We start from the raw sequence: 22,033 nt of genomic DNA, 5'->3' as shown, positions 1-22,033 counted from the left end.
TGTGTGGGAAACACTGCATGGTGGTTGTGCACACTCTTAATTCCAGAATTCTGTGAGTTACAGGACAGTCTAGAGAGAGAGAAAGAGACCCTGTCTCAAAAACTAAAAATTTAAAAATAAATAAAAAATGAGGGGGAAGGAGGAGGTGTAAGGGGAGCAAGAGAAGGTAATGGGGAGAATATGATAAAAATACAATATGTGTATGTTTAAATATGATAGCAAAATCCATTTTTTCTTTTAGAGACAGGGTTTCTGTGTGTACCTTTGGCTGTGTTGAAACTCACTCTGTAGACCTGTATGGCCTTGAACTCAGAGATCCACCTATTGCTGTCTCTCAAGTACTGGGATTAAAGGTGTGAGCCATCACCATCTGGGGCAAAATCCATTTTTATGTATAGTTAATATATATTACTAAAGAACATTAAAGAATCATTTACTACTTAGGAGTTAATTGACTGTACAAGGAATCTACAAGACCTTGTTGAAAGAAGATTCAAGTAGACACACATCTCATCTACACAGATTACAAAACATTAAGATATCAGAGTTACTCAAAGCCATCTAAGTTAATGAATGCTTTTCAAAATTTTAATTGTGATATTTTTGCAGCCCTGTTTACTATACTCAGCTTATGGGGTAGCCCATGTTCCCATCAATGGATGACTGGATAAAGGGAATATAGCAGCTCTACACAACAGAGCATGATTCCTCCATGAAGAAGAAGCAAGGCAGGCAATAGCAGAAAAACAGGCGGAGACTATCATGCTCAGTAACATAAGCCAGGCCCAGAAAGGCAAACGACACATTTTCTCTCCTAGGCAGAGCCTAGATTGAAACCCATGTAACTAGAAGGAGACTGCCAGGGTGTCAGAAGGGGGAGTGGTGTGGAGGCTGATAGCCATACATTACATACATGGGCAATACTGCCGTAATCAGACCCATTACTCTGCGCAGCTAGTACTCACCAATAAAAACCCAACCACTTACAATGATAACAGATCAAGCAATTTGGGGCTATTTCTTTCATCATCAACATCTAAATATTTACTTCCAAACAAAAAGGGGAAATTGAAAAGGCTCTCTCCCCGCCCATAAATTCTAGAAGAGTGATAACTGAACAAAGGTCCTAGAGGGTAGATTGCCCCGCCCCCCACAGCCCCAGCATCTAGAGCAATAGTTCACAACCTTCCTAATGCTGGGACCTTTTTAATACAGTTCCTCATGTTGTGGTGACCCCCCACCCCAACCATAAAGTTATTATTTCGTCACTAGTTTATAAGTATAATTTTACCACTGTTATGAACTATAATGTAAATATATCAGATGGTCTTAGGTGACCCCTGTGAAGAAGGGTCATGCAAACCCAAGGGGTCACGACCCGTTGGTTGAAAACCGCTGGTCTAGACCGTTATTCATATTTGTGAATGAATGAGACCACGGGTGTCTAACTAAAGTGAGGGAGGGGCACACAGAGGGTAGGTCATTTACAGAGGGGGAGCCCACCCTGCCCACCCATCCAGGAGACTATCTAGCAGCTGGCCTTACCCCAGGAAGATGCTCTTCTTTTATAATGGGAAAACATTCATAACATAGATTTTTTTTTTTTTTTACCATTCTCAGCCATTTTGAAGTGTAAATTAATAGCATTAGTTGAATTCACTTTGCAATCAACCATCACCTCTGTCTATGTCTAAAACTTCCTTAACCCTAATGGGGATTGTGTACCCACTAAACACTAGCTTCCGGTTATCCCTGTTTGTTCCAGCCGTCAGATTGCTAGTCTATTCTCACGGTCTCCAAGCCTGTGATCTTTCCAGCAGTTTCCGAGAAACTGCACCACTCCCCGGGTCTCCGAACCTGTGACTTTTCCAATAGCCTCAGAGAAACTGTACCGCACGCTGTAGTCTTTTATGTCTGGCCTTGCTTTCTCACGTTCGTCATGAAGGGTCTTTCTGTCCTCACCAGCCGGCATTTCCTTCCCTCGCAGGGAAGAGCACCTAATGCTGTTGCACAGAAGATATTTAGCCACGGTGTCAAGGACCCAGTGACGCTATAGTAGCAATTCCTGGGCCAGTGCAGGGCTGGGGAACCAGCAACAGAGAGGATGTCCGTCTCCTTACAGTCTGTCCTTGCAGGTGTGGTCCATTTCTCTCCATGGCTACAGCGGAAGGGAGGAACCTTCTGGTGGGGAGGTGCTGATTGGCCTCTGTGGACCCCTTCTTATTTTCAATCCGTCTCACCATCTCAAATAGAAGGAAACCTGGGCAGGTAGGTGAGCTTTGTCACCATGGTAATGAAAAGAACCTAAGGACTATGGTGAGAAGAGGAAGTGAGCCATAGGGTGATGGCGCTTTCTTTATGGGAGGCCGAGTCTCGAAGGACGCCTTCCCTCACCCTCTGTTCCTCAGATGCCGGCTCCTGGCTCTCCTCACCGCCTCATCTACAATTTGGATGTCCTTCTTTCCCTCTTCTTTAGGACCCAGGTAAGCAAGTGTGACTGGGGCTGCCCCTTGGCATTGCCATTTGGCATTCTTGCAGACCTGGGTAGCAGCTGCCCAGTCAGCCCAGGGATCCTCCCCAGCAGGAGTGCGGGGTGGAGGGTGTACAGCACCAGCTTCCAGCTTCCCCAAGTTGTGTTTACACTGCTACGCTGTGCAAATTGGAGTTTCTCTCCGTGAACATCTGGGAGGACCAGCTGGACACGTGTTTCCCTTCGCATTAATTTAGGCTCCTAATTAATCGCTCAAAACCCAAACCAAATAATCAGGAACCAGGACTGAAAATAATCATTAGCCCCACCCCCCAGCAACACACACATTTCAATGAGAACTTGGCCCAGGTGATGGAGCCTCCCTTGGCTCAGCGCTATGGTGTGGTGTCCTGCTTCTACACTGGGAGTTCACCAAAAGGAAATGCTGGGAAACAGATGGCCAATGTCCTGGGCAGGGCTGCATCAAAGCCAATGGATGGGGATCTGTGTCCAATAATTTCTAAGAATGCCTTCCCTTAGCCAAGTGTGTTGTGCTCGTGGGTGTCAGGTGGCCTGAGTTCAAAGTCTCACTGTGGCAGCAGTGGCTGTTTGGCTGTGTAGCCTGTAGTTTTCTCCTCTGTAGAATGGGAACATGATGCCATGTGTCTCACGGGCTATTGTGAATACTAAGATCAGTTATTTCAGGTGCCTAGTTTTGACCATGGCACACTATAATCTCAATAAGTGGTTGCCATTCTTGTCTGATTTTGTATCGTTAATCTCTATTGTTGTTATTCACATTAAAAAGTAGAAAAGTTTAGGAGCTAAGGGAACCGTATCCATAAACCCAGGACATATTTGCATCAACAGTTCATGGATATAAAAATACTTATCTTGTCTTTCTTTGTCATCTGTCTTGGGCCATAAGAATCCAGCTGCATGCGTAGCTGTGGCCATCTGATGTGCGACGTATTCTTCCCTTTTGATAGCAGTGTGGACTAATTCTACACTCTAACTTTAGAGGACCAGAAAAGATGACTGGCACATCTGCCTGCGCAGGGGAGGGACAGCATCCTGGCCAGAGGGAAGTAACTGTGACTGGAGTCTGGGGAAACACTTATTTTGTAACCTTCTCCTATGCTGAGAGCAGGGCTCTCTGAAAAGGTTTATTGAGTCCTACACATCAGACAGCTGCGAAGAGCCTGGTGCTGTCCAAGTGAATCCGAGGCCTCTGCACCGTGCTGTGCAGCACTTGGGTTACAGGAAGGAGGTTCAGGTTATTTATTTTTGTTCCTGTGTTTAAAACCGGAGTGTATACTAGGTGGATACTAGTCAGGGTTCTCTAGAGGAGCAGAATTTATAGAATGAATGAGTGAATGAGTGTGTGTGTGTGTGTGTGTGTGTGTGTAAAAGGGATTTATTAGAATGGCCTTCAGTCTGTGGTCCAGCTAGTCCATCAATGACTGTCTACCAAGAGAAGTTTCAAGGATTCAGTAGTTGTTCAATCCATGAGGCTGGATGTCTCACCTGGTCTTCAGTAAACACTGGAATCCTGAAGCCTATTTAGGCTCTAATGCCAATGAAGGAATGGACTTCTCAGCCAGAGCAAGAACAAGCAATTGAAGAGAGACAAAACCTCCTCCTTCTGTAGCTTTTATATAGGCTTCCAGCAGAAGGTGTGGCCCAGACAAGAGGTGGATCTTCCCACCTCAACGATCGGGGTTAGAGGTGGGTCTTCCCACTTCAAATGATTTAATTAAAAAAAAAAAAAAGAGAATCTCTTACAGCTGTTTCCAATTATTTGGGTTTTAGTTAATTTCAGATGTAGTCAAGTTGACAATAGAATAAGACATTAAGAAGAGCCAACACACTAGGCAAGCCCTCTACCTGAGACCTCAGATTCAGGTCTTTTCAAAATTTGAGTCAGGGTCTTGCTAAGATTCCCAACCTGGCCTTGAACTCATTGTAGCCCAGTCAAGGCCAAGAACTTGAGGTCCTCCTGCCTCAAACTCCTTAAGTGACCAGGTTGCAGGGCTGTGCTGCCTACATTGCTCTTTGAGGATGTGATGAGAGTGATCCCTCCTCTCTCTCTCTCTCTCTCTCTCTCTCTCCTCTCTCATCTCTCTCTCTCTCTCTCTCTCTCTCTCTCTCTCAGTATTTTGTAGCCAAGAGGATTGATTTATTCCTCTCATTGTGGTACATTACAAACCAGGAATATTTTTGTAACATTCATATACTTTAACCTTTTAAATAACCTGTGATGAAAACTGAGTTTCCCAGCACTTTTTCCCCCAGAATTTTCCAGCAGGTAGGCAGGAACAGATCAATAGCTACAGATGTATCACAAAGAGAAACATCCTGAAACTATTGAAAGAACAAAGGGTATCTCTATGTGATGACATTTCAGTAATAAAAATATGAATATCATATACAAATGCTTCTCCCCTTATATTCCTCCTTCTCTTTATCTCCCCAAAGACCATTGGAATGCAGCTGAAACAGTTATAGAGCAAAGCACCAGCAATTTCGCAACCTTAAAGGCAAAGCTGACTACTGAGTGGTTGCCTGTGCAAGCTGCCTTGATGTAAGGGAGCTGCAAACTGCTGCCTGCGCCTGGAGCTGGGACTCTGCTTGCCTCTTCCATTCAGCTCTCTCTCCTGCTTCAGACTCCTCCTAATTCCCAGATCTACAGACTCCTGTCCCTTGACAGTGCTCTAGACTGCACCGCAGGCTCCTCACAGTCAGGCTTCAGAGCCTTTGGCTTCTCTGGCAGGAATTTTCACCCAAAGGAGACTTCCTTAAATTTCTCTCTGTATCTTCTGCACTCCTTCCGTACCTTACTCTTGTTCCAGAGGAATAGAGTCATGGAAAGCCCTGTCTCTTAAATTTGATGTCCTGGGCAGATTCGGGCTCTCCCTGACTAGTGGTTTGTTGTGTTTGTGGGCGAGGAGAGAGCATCCAGGATAAACTAAGCACTTCCAACCTTGATTCTGAAGCTGGCAGATAGACAGGGTTGTAGCTCAGGGCCAGCTAAGCCAATCTTCACCCAAAGTTGTAAGATCTTCCCAGGGTCTCTCTGGCATGGTTCTCCTTTGTCCTTTGGGTTTATGTGAGTTGTCTTCCTGACTATGCTTTGGATTCTGCCCACCCTGGCAGATGGCTTAGAGCATCTCCAAGGAACACTCACTTGTTCCTCACACTCTCTCTACTAGACATCGTGGGAGAAAATCATGTCCTTGCAAAGTTCTCATCCCATCCTCCCTGCTCCTTCCCCAAGTATAAGGCTGCCTGTCTCATCTCCTGTCAACAGAGAAGGCAGTTAATGTGTAAGCTTCCGAGATGCTATGTCAGAACTGAGGGCTGCGCATGCCCAGGAGTGGGATAGAAGATTCCATGCAAAAGTCTCGAAGGGCCAGACAGAAGGGGACCTTTATGGATCCCAACACCCAGGAAACAGAGGCTGGGGAATTCTGACTCTGTGTTACACAGTGAACCTTGTCTCAAAACAAAATAAAATGAAAAACAGATCAAAACAAACTGGAAGAGGATTTTCTGCGGTAAGCCAAACAGAAACTCGGCAACTTTAAAGGCCTTGTGCGTGCCGCTGCCGGTACCGAAACAGCAACTCAGAGTGGTATAAGCAAGACAGGTTGCTGTTCATACCGCTGCTTGGAAATTATGCATGGAGGGGGTTCAGGCTGAGCTGCATCCTGAGGCTGGGCAGTCTCACTGAGGACCCACTTTCTTCCTTGTGGTTGAAAAGTGGCTTCTGGTGGCTTTGGAGATTTCATCATTGAGTCTGGGAGGGAAGAGGGAAACGCCCCGCTTCTGGCATTTCTAGGAAGGCTTCTGCTGCAAAACCGACTTAGGTGGCTTATGCCCAACATGCAGCCAATCGCCATGGCTGCCGGGAGGGAACGTGCTGATGGAACAGTCTGCTGTCTTCTGGACTGGGAGAAGTTGACTCCTCCAGAACACCGTGGGCTTTTGAGCAGAAACTAAGAAGGGAAAGCGGGGACCCAGGCTATGGAAGCCACCAACCAATGCGCGTTAGTGGCCTGATGGGGACCCTAAAATGCTGATCACGGCAGTTCCCCTTGGTGAATGGGGAAAATTACTGGTGGCTGGGTGCACACGGGGTGGGGAGTGTGAGCTGGCCTCCGCCTAGAGCAGGAGAAGAGGTTTGTTTGGTTGGGATTTCACAGTCTCCCTGCCAGAGTTTGGGCAGGTACACAGTTGGGCTGCGAACACATGCTCGCAGGTGTCTCTGGAACGGACACCAGAGCCACGAGCTGGCACCTTGTTTGGCCGCTCCTGTGGCCAGGTCCCCATTGTCCCCACATAGGCGTGGACACATGAGCGTCTCTCTCATTACATTTCCTTGTAATCTGGACATTAATCCAAGCTGAAGGAATGCGATGCTGGCCCACACCGTGCACTGAAAGCAACCTCAAGGCTTCTTGTTGTTGCAGGTTAGTGGCACAGTCCCCTCTAAGAGCTTGTTTACTTATGCAATACACAGGTTTTACTTGGTTCAATGTACTGTGTTACAACAACCTAGCAATTTGCATGTTCTTCCTGATTATCTGGTAATTAAACCCAGTAAGTACAAACATACTGTAATTATCGTGTAACCGACCATCTGGACTGAAGGATGGAAATAACCGTGTATTTACGCTATAGCTGTATGATAATTATGACGTAATGGAATGATCAACCATGAACAAGAAAGAGGATTTGCTGAGAGTCACGAACATGCTTTAACATGTTTCTAGAATTAATTCTAGCATCAATTTTCTAGAAATAGCCAGCACGGTAAGGCAACGGACTGATGAATCCTATCCAAAGGGAGGCACTGAAGGTATCCTTTAAGATGAACTAATAAGGGAGTAAAGGCAGAGCAGGAAGCCCATGGGCCCACTCATTTATTTGGATCTTGTTTACACTTCATTGGACATCGCTAAGCATTTGTTTATTTGAACTATTCCCCCATTTGCATCAGACAAATCAGTGCCCATCAGTAAATGAGAATGTGTTTGAAATTGGTTGATAGGTTTTTGTTTTATAGGTCTTAGATTCTTGGAGGATGAACTAGGGTGTTTGGCCACAAATGTAGTTTGCAGATAATAGCATTGGTGCGGTCATAAAACTGTAAAGCACACTCACCCCGATGGACAGAGTGGTGACTATAGCATCCTGGCCAGTGGGTACAATTAAATACTAAGCATCTCAGAGTGATATGTATACAGGAGAAGACAGGAAAAAGTGAATGTTGGGCAAGAAGGTGGCCAAAGTAATAATCAGATAGCCAGATAGGAAACATCTGAGTTATAAGGCCTGAACTCATGTGTCCCTATCAAGTTCAAGATCTTGGTAAGGTAACACAATATTTTCTTGTAAGAATTTTAAAATTAAGTTAATTGTAAGCACACTCATATTAAGATGTGGATTCAGAGTTTTTTTAATCTTTAATTTTCTCCTTCTCCTCCTTCCCCCTCCTTCTTTCCCTTCCTCCCCTTCCTTCTCTCACTTTTCCTCTTCCTCCTTCTCCTTTTTCCCTTCTTCATTTTTGGTAGGGTCTTGCTATGTATAGCACACAGGCTTCAAACTCAAAATCGCCCCACTTCAGCCTGCTGAGTTCTAGGCGTGTGCTTCCATTTGAATTGTGTATTTCTGTTTCTGTTTCAGAAACCCAGAGGAGAAATATATGGAGGAGGTACTTCTAAACCACCATTTTGGATGTGACTGCTTCTTTCAGGAGGCTTTTGCCACTAGGTTCTTGCTGTCTGTTTTCTTCCTAGAAGTGTACCTCCTGTCATTGTGTCTGTTGGTGATTCAGCAAAGGGCACAGGGCTGTTTTCTCTGCCATTTTCTTCCCAATTCCACCCTTGTTGGACAGCATCATTTGCATTTTAATCATTTATGGTGGCTCTGAAATAGTGTTTCACTGAGTTAGAATTTGGAGGTTCTCCCCCTGTAAATGTTTGTATGACTGTTACATGAAGTAAGGAATTTAGCGAACAGATCAGTCTTGAGGGCCATGATTACCCAGGATTCCTTCACTCTGAGTCATGCTGCAGTATCTTTACTGAAGTGGTTTATCATAGGTGAAGGTTAACGAACCGACAGGTTTGTGTTATTAATTTTTTTCTTTTCATTCGCACAATTATACTTAGTGTCAGTTGCTTAGGTTTGTTTACAGTCTGACATTGGTCTTTCTGTGACTGGCATTTCCTGAAGAGATGCAACACACGTCTAACCCACCCCAGATTGGGAGTCCTCAAGAGACTAAGTAAGGACACCACTAAAGTCCAACTTGGTGAACCATATGAGTTTATTGGGGTTTCTTACAGGAACATGGGTGGGGGTTGCTTACAGGAGCAGAAATGACTCAAAGACAGCTGTATCATCAAAGTCCACCCCAGCATGGGTGACAGCTCACAAAAGCTGGAAACCTGGAACACACCACGCAATGTGTGGGGAGGTCAACAGGTTGAAGAGTGTACTTTCCCAGTGTCTAGGGTCTGAATCCCTTCTAGGCAGTTCAGCTGGCTTCTCCTTCTGCCAGGCAGCTGACCTTGTCTCAGAGTCTTCTTTGTAGCCTGTCTTGTCTGAGAGTGACTCCCAGTAGTCTGTGTTGTTTTCCTGTAGGGCAGAAGAAGCCTAGTGAGTCTGGTCAGTTTCAGGGACTTCCTGATTTTAAGTTGTTTGCTTTCTTTCTTAAGGAACTTCCTTGCGGGATGGAGTATTTCAACGTGGGAGGAAAGAGCTATACAGCAGTGTTCCAGTAACTGCATCTCCCTCTCCCTCTCCCTCTCCCTCTCCCTCTCCCTCTCCCTCACCCTCTCCCTCTCCCTCTCCCTCTCCCTCTCCCTCTTCCTCTCCCTCTCCCTCTCCTCCCTCTCCCTCTCCTCCCTCTCCCTCTCCTCCCTCTCCCTCTCCTCCCTCTCCCTCTCCCTCTCCCTCTCTTGCTCTCCCTCTCCCTCTCCCTCTCCTTCCCCCTTCCCCTCCCCTCCCCCTCCCCCTTCCTTTCCCTCCCCCTTTCGTTTGTAGACCAGGATCTTGACTACATCTGTGTGAGTCTCTCTCCAGCATCTGGAATGAGTGAGATTGTACTTTCCTTTTGCCAAGCGCCTGCTAAGGGCTGTCCAGGAATGGGAAGGTGTGAAGGTGAAGAGTGAGGTTCATATTTGTATGAGGGCTTTGCTCACAAATTTAAAATTGCCTAAGAAAGTTGAAGCAAAAGAGGAGTATTTATTGAAACTATAGGTCACCGTGGACTTATGTTGGGTGCCTTTAAGGCCTCCTTTGCTTCCTGCTCCCATCAAAGGACTCGAGTCTCTGTGAATATTCCTTTCTTCTATTTTCCATTATAACAATGCCAGTTGTTACCACCCCTCTGTTACCAAGGATTGTAACATCCTGATTGTCTAGTCTAAGTAGTACGCCCTGTCTCTTTATTTCCAGTGCTTGGTTCAAAGATGGGCATGAGCCTACTTTAGACTAATGAGTGTGAACCCCAGGGTCTGTGGACCAGCTGAGAGTCCCTCTGTCTTTGGCTAACTTGTACTACAGTGTGAAAGTAAAGCTGTTGTACTCGTATCCCACCATCAGCACAGGGAAGACTGGAGCTGCAAGAGGATTCTGTGGCTCCTGGGAATCAGCTGGAGATAGAGGAGTAAGGGGTGGGAAGGGGCTGAATCCATGACTGTGTTATTTCAGTTACCAAATTAGCCAGAATTTTGGAAAGTCATAAAGACCTTAGGGACTTTTAGTAATGCGATTGAATCTCACTAAATAGGGTCATGGGAAATAAGTTTTTAATTTTCATTTATAATGAGATGCAAATAAGACAAGGATTAACTTTAATTTTAATTTTTAAAAAAATTTTGTTTATGACGGGCAGTGGTGGCACACGCCTTTAATCCCAGCACTTGGGAGGCAGAGGCAGGTGAATCTCTGTGAGTTTGAGGTCAGTCTGGTCTACAAGAGCAAGTTTATTTTGTTTTGAAATTTATTTTTATATGAAAGTATTATTTTTATTAGTATTTTTATATAAAATTATTATTTTTGTTTTTAACTTTAAATTTTATATATAATATTACATGCTACTTTATTTGTTTTAAATTTTAAATTCTTTATAGATGATAAACACACACATACGTTTACTTCAGGAGGGCTTAAAAGTGGCCAACATGCTCCCACCGTGACTTATAGCTTCAACCAAGTTTCCCTTCCGATTTCTGCTTCTTGGAGTTTTCTGGCACTCACTCCATTGCTGTCTTTGAACTTTATCCTATACTTAAGTTAACCATGGCAGTGAGCCCCAGCAAGATTCTGGAAATAGAAATGTAGACTTTCTGGTACGTTCTGGTCTTTGTGCCTGCTGCTTGTGTGTGTGTGGGGGGGTCCTTTGCCCTCTTCCACGCTCCTCAGTGGCCTTCAAGGGTCCACACACGTGACTCAGTCACTGTCTTCCAGGAGGGAGATGCTAATTGGACCAGTTCAGGTCAAAGGTCAGCCTTTGATCCAGCAGCTATGGCCAGAATGCCAGGGTCACCAAGGATACAGCTGACTCTCAGTCCACCCCTGGAGGGTAGGAGGGAGGTCCTGAGAGGAAGAGTCCTGGGGCATGTTGGGAGAAGCTTAGGCCCTGGAATGTGCCCACTTTCAGTGGCCACGGGCCCAGTGCCTTGGTACAGCTGGGCTGCACATCTAAGGGGTTGCCTTGTGTGGAAATGGAAAATAAACGGGTAGGTGCTAGCGTGAGGCCAATGAAGTGTGGGAAGTTCTCCCGTGTTCTTAGCAGTACCGAGTACATCGCAGGGACTGGAGAGACATGTTGCTTGTGTTATTTAGCCCTTGTGAATCCAACACTGGGGAGCTTTCTTTAGCATGACCGTGAAGGACTCCTTTGTCCCTGGCCAGGATCAGTGGGCAGCGCTTTCTCATCCAAGAATGCAACGGTCCAGATGCTCCTCTTGGGAAACAGGGCCCATTCCCTCATTTGACAGACAGAGAAGCTCAGTAGTTTCTTTGGTCCATGGTTCTCAGCATGAGCTTCACCAGGTAATTTACTAGAAGCAGATCAGAGTCTGCAGTACTTCTCAGGCCCTGCCTTTGACAGCGACTGGGATTCTGGTGCTCACCAAGGCTTGACCTCTTTGCCAGGCCATTTCTCTACAAGCTTTGCAACCCTCGAGGGAGGCTTGACCAGTGAGTACCCTTGCCTGCGTTCCCTGCCTGAGTTCATGGGGCCTCTGATGCTGCAGAAGGGCTCTTTTAGTATCAGAGATCCCTGCTTCTTAATTGTTACTTACCAGTGACATCTGGGAAGCTTGGCTCTGGCCTTCTGTCCCTCTGGTGGCTTTTCCCAAGCAAGGTCAGGCTGGTTTTGCCACATCCTTCTATACCTCCACACACAACAGGGTTGGAGCAGAATGAAGAGAGCGCGTCACTGTAGGAATTTTCTTGTTTCTCCTTGTTCTCACACATCTCCTCTTGCCTCTCATTCTTCCCCAAGGACCCAGGCAGCCCCTTGGTAAGATGATGGTTAGCAAAGCTGGTGATCAGGGCCATCGTGGCAGCGTAGGCTGTGTCTGATCCATGTTATCTTGGTCTGGGGCCCTTCTTCTCCATGCCCATTCCAGAGTCCCAGTGCCCATGTGTGAGACTGTATCAGCAAGCCTTGTTACCTGTAAGGAACCACAAGAACCAGATTAGCTGACACAAGCAGGAGAGAAATTAGTTCAAGCTTACGAGAGGCGCCACACCACAGGGAAAGCTGAGAAGCTCCGCTTGGGGGACCGCAGGTCCAAGGGATACCTTGGAAGAAGATTCACAAGATCTGATAAGGGAGACGGTTCCTATAGCCAAGATGTACAGCTGTCTTACTGGGGTGATCCTGCTGCCTGTATTCCATCCTATACACTGCCACCAAGATCCCAGTATTTCCCAGTCCCATCTTTTCTGTATCTTGAGGATCCAGAAAACAATAACAAAACCCCTTGGCATAGATACTTCTGACTAGTGAACCAGAGGTCACATGCCTCTGTTTTAGCTGCAAGGGATCCTGGGAGGGAGCAGTTTGCTACAAGGAAGATGGAAAATTTCTTTTGAAGATTCAGCATTTAACTCTGGTGCAATAAATGGGCAGTAGAGTGTCTAACAGGAGAAAAGGCGTTCAAATGTACTACTCAGCACATTCATGGAGTCATGCGAAATAGGAGGCTTGGAGAACAACCAGAGAGTTGAGGTTTAAATGTCATCGTGGGGGAAAGCATAGGGCTGCGGGTCATTTTAGAGAATAGAATAAATAACTTGTAGGAGAAAAAAAGAGGCCAAAAGAAAACACATAGTAGGCGCTAGGTTTGTCATCTGATTTTTAATCTAGTTCACTGTGTGGGAAGTTTATTCTTCCTTGAGTAAGGACCTGTCAGAAAGAAGATCTGAAGGCAGGTGGCATGTACATTATGCCCGTTGTTTTTAGGTTGATAAGAGAAATTCAGAGAAGACTCCTTCCTGCACTAGCTCCTCCCCAAAGATTCTCACTGTTTCAACTGAAGTACAATACTTGAGGTTTCATTTCCTGAGACTCACGGTTATTTTTATCTTTTAGTGAGGGAGGCAGAACATGTCTTTTCTAAGGTTCCAAAGGTAGTAGGTATGCAGGAAATGCCAGGAGACACAGAGAGGAAACAGAAGGTACAAGATGAAAGAAAGAGAGGCAATGCTAAATAATAGAATGCTGGTGTGGGAGGTCTTTCTGTCTATGTGTTGCTTTTATTGGTTAATGAATTAAGCTGTTTTGGCCAGTGGCTTAGCAGAATAGGGCAAGGTAGGAACTCCAAGCAAATAGAGGGGGAGACAGTAGGCAGTATCAAGGAGAAGCCATGGAGCCACCACAGGAGACAGACACAGATAGACACCAATGGGATGGAACCTTATCAGTAGGCCACGACCATATGGTAATACACAGATTAATAGAAATTATTTAATTTAAGATATAAGAGCTAGCTAGCAATATGCTTAACCTATTGACCAAATAGTATTGGAAATAATATAGTTTCTGTGTGATTATTTCAGGTCTGGGTGACCGGGAACAAATGAACAACCTCTGTCAACAGAATGTAGAATAATATAAGTTGATTAATTTAAGTTATAAGAGCTGGTTAGGAATAAGCCTAAGCTATGGGCAAAGCTTTCATAATTCAAAAGAAATCTTTATATCATTATTTGGGACCTGAATGGAGGGGCAGAAAAAGACTCATTACATATGGCATCCAAAGTGGCACATGTATTTTCACATAGGACCTGAGAAAACCTTAAAAAATGTTCCAAACACACAAACACAGAGCCAGATATGGCTTCCTAGTCCCACAGTCTCAGGTAGACCACAGCATACAAAGACCCGGCTCCCTGATGCTGCCTGAAGGCTTGAGCCAGCCAGTGCCATGTGAGGAGCTTTGGGCAGGTTTAAGGCTTGGTTCATATGGCCAGAGAAGGCTGCAGGCATACAGCAAAGCATCCAGATGAAGAAAACCTTTAAACAGGTACAGTAAAAAAGTTGGTATAGACAGTCATAAAAATAGTTTAAAAATAATAAAGTCTTTAAAAAGAGAGCAAAATAATATAAAAGAAAAAAGCCACTTAAAGTTGGGAAATACACAGGGCATCTGGCTCCTGTATGGTATTTTGTTGACTTTAATTTTTTTAATGCTGATGAGCAAATCACAGCTGTTGAGAGACGTTGGATTATGAAAGGGATGGCTGAAGTAAACCAGTCTCTATGCTTGAGAGGTGTCTTGGCTTCAGAATGGAAGTTGGGAAATAAGTTGCATAGGGAAGAGGTTATACTTTTGATTATACAAGAAACAAAACATTATGATTCTCTTATAACTTAATGAAGATCAGATTTGATTGGAGGAGACCTCCTGAAAATCTTGGCTACAGACATAAAAAAGAAACCAAGAAAGACTACAGGAAAGGTGGTGTATATGCTGATCCCTCTACGATGGGACTAGCTCTGAGACGAGATGAGACATGGTGAATCTTGTTGACTACAGAGTCCTCATGATTTATTATTACATACTTTCCTTTCATATGGCATGGATAGAGGTTTATATTACAACTTGGTTATGCAGTCCAAACAAACTTGTAAAGCTGACAGATGCCTTTTACCTGCTCAAACAGAAAACAGAAAATCATCTTTAGCTGACTCGTGCAAACCATACATTCCATACTATGTTAATGCAGATATATATGCTATCTTTAAAAGTTTATCTGTTTTCACACAAAAAAAAGACCAAACAGAAATGAAGACAAGTAGCCCAGGGGATCCAATTTCTTAGAATGCCTCTGTTGCAGTTTTCTCAAAATCCTGCACCCAGAGCAACTTCAAAGCTGCTAGCTGAGATGGTGCAGCCTTACAGACTCTCCAGCAAAGACTTCAGATAAACCCTGCACGTTCCCATCACACAGAGACTAAAGAAAAATAATACAACTGGCTCTCCCAGGACTTGATCATTATCCCAGTTTTCTCAGGGTCATGTAAAGATGCTGTTGTCATCCCCAGACAACAGGATGCAGTTTAGAGAACATGATACCCACATTCTCAAGAGGTAGGGTAGGTGGTTTTTGGTCATTTGATGGGTTATGGATGTTTGTCATTGTTTAAGGGGGTTAGTTATAAGTTGCTGTTGATCATGGTCAGGAAAAAAAGCTGAACAAAGGAGATTAGATTCAAGGATCTCTTGCCGAAGGGAAAAGGGGGGGGGGGATATAGTATAGAAACGATAGGATAAAAGGGTAGATTGTTAAGTCTACTTTTGGACAACCACTAGTCTCAATCAATAAATAATTTTTGTATATTGGTAGAAATTTAAGGTTATTTTTGTTATATTTTGTTATATATATATATATGTTTCTATTTTTATTTGAAGTATAGTACCTATGCAACTCATTTAAAAATGTAAAGTTTTTGACCTTGAAAGCTAATGGGGATAATAAAGAAATACAGGTTAATAGTTAATCATCTACAACAATCAAATTTATAGTCATGTTAGGTTTATTTCCAAGGTCAAATAGAGATATATTTTAGATAAATAGATAGATAGATGGTCTTCAAACACTTCAGAGTTCTATAGAATATGGCATTTAATATGGTTTAATAATATAAGATTTTTCATGACAATGAGACGTGTCTGCTCTTGGCAGCATAAATCTACTATAGAGAAGATGATGGGCATGGAAGACCCTCCATATGGAGTTTGTTTTCATTGTGGTAAAGTTAGCCACTAAACAAGAAACTGCCCTTGCTTTGACTGCTGACAGTATGCTTTCCAAACTGGACAAGCAGGGCACAAAAGAAGGGCACTGTTGGACTTTGAAAAGATAAGGTAGGGCAATCCTTCAAAATTACTGCTTCATTGCTGAACGATGGTAGAGTATAGCTTTAATCCCAGTACCTAGGAGGCAGAGGCAGGCAGATCTCTGTGAGTTAAAGTCCAGCCTGGTATACAGTTAGTTCCAGGACAGCTAGGGCTCTTACACAGAGAAACCTTGTCTCGAAAACCAAAACCAAAACAATAACAACCAAAATATACTACTTCACATAAAAGTCTGTCAGATATTCTAGGCTTATTGGCCAAAAATGAATGCCTCATCATTGCAGAGGAACCTTGGGTGACTGTCCAGGCAGCCAGATGTCTGTCATTTATTAGTTGAGGCAGTTGCTTGTTCTGCATTTCCTGTTTAATCAGGTGTTATTATATCCTTCTTGGATTTCTGATTGAGTTGAAGATTAGATAGTTATAGTTACAGTTACAGCTTTCCTTAGTTTTGATAGGAAGTAAATCAGATACAAAACTTTGGACTCACCAAGACAGGATAAATAATGTAGTATTTTATTTGAATTTGCCAATATTAATGGACTAGACATTGTGAATGTAATTCTTACCTGACAATTATTCTTATTATATATAGTTTTACTATGTAAGAGTTAAAACCTTTTCTGTTTACTTAGACAGAAGGAGAGAATGTTGTGTGATATTTGTATACTTGTGAAGTTGTATTGCTGTGATTATTGTAATAAAAAGCTGAATGGCCAATAGCTAGGCAGGAGGCATGGGCAGGATTTCTCAGGAGAGAAAAGGAAGGGGAGAAGGAATGTAAGTACTCAGGAGATGCGAGGAGATATAGAGAGGAAACAGGAGGTGCAAGATGAAAGAGGCAATGTCATGTGACAGCATGTAGAGTAATATAAATGGGTTAATTTAAGTTATAAGAACTAGTTAGGAACAAGCCTAACTAAGGTATGGGTTAAGCTTTCATAATTAATAAGAGTTCTCCTTGTCATTATTTGGGAGCTGGTTGGTGGGTCAGAAAAAGACTCCTTATTGGCAGTATAAGAAAGAAGTCTGTGAGTTGGATATGCCACAGAACAACCATTTAAAAATCTTGACTGTAGAGGCATTGTGATGACACAGGGAGCCCTGAGGCAGGTAGCATGGAAGTTTGAGGTCAGACTGGGCTCTACAGCAGACCTTGTCTCAAAAATGAAATCAAAATAAAACAATAAAATAACCCTTATAAAAGGTGAGAGTCCCACAACTCTTATGTGCTGGGACCTGGATTCCAGCATATACCCCCGTTTTAGGTGGAGTTTCCATTGCTATGATAAAACACTATGACCACAGGCAACTTGAAGAGAAAGGGTTTATTTTATCTCACACTTCAAGGTAACAAACCATCACTGAGGGAAACCAGAGTAGGAACTAGAACAGGGCAGAAACCTGAAGGCAGGAACCAATGCAGAAGTCATGGAGGAATGCTACTTAAGGGCTTACTCCCCATGGCTTGCTCAACCTGCTTTGTTATACATCCCAGGCCCTCCTGCACAAGGGTGGCACTGCCCATAGTGAGCTAGGCCCTGCAACATCAGTTGTCAATCAAGAAAATACTCCACAGACTTGCACATAGGCCAATATGGTGCCGGCAATTTTCAATGGATGTTCTCTCCTCTCAAATGACTCTAGCTTGTGTCAAGCTGACATAAAACTAGCCAACACACACACCCCTATTTCATTGTCCCAGAAGTCCTAGAAGCTGGGTACTCTTATTGCCACCCCAGAGCAACTGGAGGAAACAAGAGTATAGATTGGCCAGGCGGTGGTGGCGCATGCCTTTAATCCCAGCACTCGGGAGGCAGGGGCAGGCGGATCTCTGTGAGTTCGAGGCCAGCCTGGTCTACAAGAGCTAGTTCCAGGACAGGCTCTAAAAAAAGCTGCAGAGAAACCCTGTCTCGAAAAACCAAAAAAAAAAAAAAAAAAAAAAAAAAAAAGAGTCCAGATTGTTGAGCCCTAGGTTACAGAGGATACTATCTGAATGCTTATATGAGTGCTGAATTTACCTTGTAACTGTGGCTCTGGCATCAGATTCAACCAATCATAGATTAAAAAATATCTGGAGAAACACGGCGTGTCTCTCTGGATGTGTGCACACTTCTCTTGTTGCTCTTTCTTAACCTAGAGAGGAACTACTTACAGAACAGTTGTCACATTGGGTGCTCCAGGACACCCAGGAAGATGTGCCAAGGTCATGGGCATATACTGTTATTTTACAGGTGAGGCTTGGGAGTCTGGGGAGTTCAGTATACTGAGGTATGGAAACCATTAACCCTCAGAGATACTTTGGTGGCTAATTCCAACGGACCAGAATGGGAACACAGGTAAATAGTGTGTTCCCTGATCTAAAGGGTTTGCACAAATTCCAAGTGACCCATCCTAGATCCCTTTCTGGAGAGTGAGAGCATCACGCAAGCTGGCTCCAGATCACTTGGTGTCTCAACCCTGTAACACGTGATTATGAAAGAATGTGATCCTAGAATCTATTCTCTTCCACTTCGGTTTTGTTAGAATTTTTCTTCTTCAATGAATATAATTATGTTGTTTATTGTAAAAAAATAACATGGTCTCTAATTGGACATTTGACAAGGATAGGAAGCCAAGGGAATGAGAAGAGAGACGATGTTGCTCTAACGTTAAATTTGCCCTTGCGTTCCCTGGCAGTCTGGAAGGAAGGGCAAAGATGAGTAGCCCTGTGGGCTTCCCTCCTAAGCAAGGCAGGGACAGTAAATTACAGCTCACGGTGACTCCGGCTCACAGTGTTTCACTGTATAGCAGTCTCCTTATCCAGAGGGTTCCTGAAATCGCAGAGTGAGATACCCTGCGTGTTTTTCTGATTTATATCTGCAATGAAGTTAATATATAATTCAGACCTAGTACAGTGTTAGCAATGATAATCCATAGTAACATAGAACAGGCCAGGTGAGATGACTTCATAAAGCCATTTGCTGCGGTGCCTGGGATCTGAGTTCAATCCTGGAATCCATGTGGTAGAAAGCGAGAATGGACCTCTACACAGGAGCCATGACATGCACATGCGTGGGCGCACGTGCAAATGTAAAAACAATTAAAAATAAAAAAGAGCAATCACACAAATGCTGTGATAACATTTCTTTCAAACACATAAATTACTTGTGTCTGGAATGTTCCACATACTCCTTTGGGCTATAGGTGACAGGAGTACCTGAAACCATGAGAAGCAAAATCTTAGACAAGATTAATATACAAGTTTCAAATGAGGGGAATTTATTTTCATTTCTGATTATTCATTGTCCATACTAACGCCCGTTTGGTGTGTTGTTTTAGTATTGTATAGCACTCACAGGTCACATTCAGCCTCTGCCCGCCTCTTGCCAAAGCTTCTCAGCCTGTAGCCATCCCTGCTCTGCACACAGGGCAATCAGTACTCAGTTTTCCCATGGGAGAGAGAACGACGCTTCTCTTCCCCAAGCCTTTCCTCTTGTTTCCCCGAGGAAAAACTACAGCCATTACAGACTCAGAGCTCTCAGCCCCCCTTTGCCATCCTCCCACCGCGGCATTCTCTCTGTGGCTGCTCCCTTAGTGCCCAGACATCCCTTGCTGCCACCCTACTGGGGACAGGAGATGCACAGAGCCACAGAGTGGTGGCACTTTGCTCAAGGAAGCAACTGTAGCTCTTTCCACGTACCATGCTGCTCTCCTATGTCCACGGCCTTCTGCACAGAGTTCGTTCCCTTCCTAGGTCTCAGCCTAAAGTCCCTGCCTGGCTTCCACCCCTGTCTTCCCCTCTTAGACCTTGTCTTGGACTTGGTTCCTTTCCCCCCTACTTCTCCTACTTCTCATTGGCACTTTCTGCCCTTCAAACCTACCCTTATATGCCCACCTCAAGGCCTCAGCTGTGCCTTACCCTCCTCCTGGACCCACCCTTGCAGCCAGCTCATGTCCCTTCTCAACTGTCCCCAGCCCTGTTCCTAAAATCCCCCCCCCCCCCACTGTCTCCACTCCCTTCTTCAGCTTGTTCCTCGATTTCAGTATCTGTGGTGACCATTTCTGTTTACCTTTTTTTTTTTAAACCAGGCTATGTAAATTCCTCAGGGCTGGGGGTGGGGTGGAGCTCACGTTTTGTTCATTATTGCTGTGTGCTTTGCTCCAGAGCAGTGCCTGGCACACAGGAGAGGCCGAGTGTGTGGCATGAATGCATTAAAGTCTGTGATTGGTCAGCGGCTATAGGCAAGCTGTATGTATAGAGTCTTCCTGGATAAAGACGTCTTTATAGCAGTGTAAAAGTTTGGAGACATAGTGATCCGTTGTTTGGTCTTGAACTGGAAGGCTACAATGCTATAAAGATAGCTATGTTTATATCTGTAGTGTTTCCAGATTAAAGGCCAAACAATGGCCAGTAGTCAGAGCGGGCAAGAACAATGGGAAAAGCTGTTTATAGTTTCCTTGTGGCGCAAACTGGTTCTCTGAGCTCTGTTTCTTCATAAGTGATATTAACCCTTTCGGGGATCACTAGACTCTCAGCGCGGTGCAGTGGGCTAACTCTTGTCTGACTGGCGAGGCGGTCGTGCCAGTCATCCAGACGTGGTGCCCTGAGTTACAAGTAGCTCTTGACAGAACTACCGTTCGGGTAGCCGGGCTCCCTTCTCCACGCTGCCCCTGTGTGCCCACTAGGCCAGTACAGGCCTGAGGGCCTGTGTTGTGTCTTACCTATCAGGGACTCTCACGGCAATGCTGAGAGCTGCCCTGTTCGTCTCCGTGACTGTCAGCCTATGTCACACCTTGGCTTCAGGCCAACAGGAACTGCCCTTGGCCCACAAGTCCTGTTTCAATCCAGGGCAGATATGTATCCTTTCCCTAAGCACGGCTGGCCACACACCCGTTCAGGAAGCCACTGGGGTTGGACACTCCATCTAGCCTGCATCTGGCTGCCTAGAAAATGCTCTTATTAGCTTCATCCCAGGTGGGCAGCATTGGCAGGCCATAGCGCCTGGCTGGAGATAACTGGCCGGGAGAGGAGAGCCCTTACCCTGATCCGGAGATCTGTGTGAGCCAAGCCATCCATCAGGTGGTATACGTTTCACTGGCCCTGAAGCCTTCCTCCCTTTCTCCAGGCTCTGTATCCCTCTGCCTTCTAGCACACGGTTCCTTCCTTCCAGCCCCTCTTGAGGGAGAAGGGGTTTTGGTCTCTGACTTAGAGGCTGGCCCCCTCTCAGCTACTAAGAAGATCGGGGTGTCCTCATGAGGGTGGTATTTGATCCCCAAATCTCCACAGACCCTTGTGCTAGAAGAAAGTGCCTTTTCTGCCCTTCGAAAGCCACTTCCGGGAGGCAAAGCTTCAGGAGAGGGGAGCAGATGTCAGCCGAGACACCCAGCCATCGATCTACTCAGTGCCTGTATTTTCCTACCAATTTTGTATTTTTCAAAAAGGACAATAAAACAATTGTACTCCGGGCTAATTAATGACAAGCTGGTAAAAGCATCTCCTCATTGTTCCATTTATTTCTCCATTTCTCCCAGTTAACAGCCCTGTCTCTGAAATGAATCACTGTCGTTTACACAATGCTGTCACCCCATTGTTCCTTCATCATCCTCCATTTTCATAAATCGGGGTGTTAATCCCTTAATGGCTTTTCTCAGCACTTAAAAAAAAGGAGGGGGGGGGGGGGCCCAGTCCCAGCTCAGTCTTAATCCACTGAGAGACAAAGCCTGTTTACACAGGCGGCCCTGCCCTGAATTCAGCTTGGGGATTTAGCCCCTTCTGTTTGTTGGTCAAACAGGAGCTCCCACCCCCAGGACACGCCCCCATCTAGTAGGGTCCATCTAGTAGGGGCACAAGGTCCGCCCCCCCCACCCCTTCACCCCAAGTTTGGCCCTGCACCTGAGGGAGTGCCAGACTGGAGGAAGAGGGGTTGGGAAAGGTGGTGTAGAACTGTGGGGTCCCTGGATAAACAAGTCCACAGCACCTCGGCACCTGATGCGCCCCAACATGGAGATCCGCCCTCCCAGACGGTTTCGTTCTAACCTTAAACAGAGGAACTGCAGAAGGACCTCTTATTCAAAAGGCTTCCATCGGAAGTGGTTTGGATTAAGGACGTTTGTGGGTTGGGGATATTTGTAGATACTTCATGAGATAACTGGGGAGACCACACCCAAGTCTGAACACCGAATTTCTGTGTCA

At 44.9% G+C, this 22,033-nt stretch overlaps 1 long non-coding RNA gene across 1 annotated transcript in view; it reads left to right on the top strand.

The window, feature by feature from the left end:
* The first annotated feature begins 5,899 nt into the window (after window positions 1-5,899).
* Window positions 5,900-22,033, top strand: part of LOC119802115 — a 34,823-nt gene continuing 18,689 nt past the window's right edge. The window contains exon 1 of the long non-coding RNA XR_005283361.1: window positions 5,900-6,027. This is a non-coding gene — a long non-coding RNA (uncharacterized LOC119802115). The remainder of the gene's footprint in view (window positions 6,028-22,033) is intronic.

The sequence above is a fragment of the Arvicola amphibius genome, chromosome 15, assembly GCF_903992535.2.
Source record: "Arvicola amphibius chromosome 15, mArvAmp1.2, whole genome shotgun sequence".
Classification (NCBI taxonomy): domain Eukaryota; kingdom Metazoa; phylum Chordata; class Mammalia; order Rodentia; family Cricetidae; genus Arvicola; species Arvicola amphibius.
The sequence above is the reverse complement of the archived record's forward strand: the minus strand, read 5'-3'. Positions and strand labels throughout refer to the sequence as shown.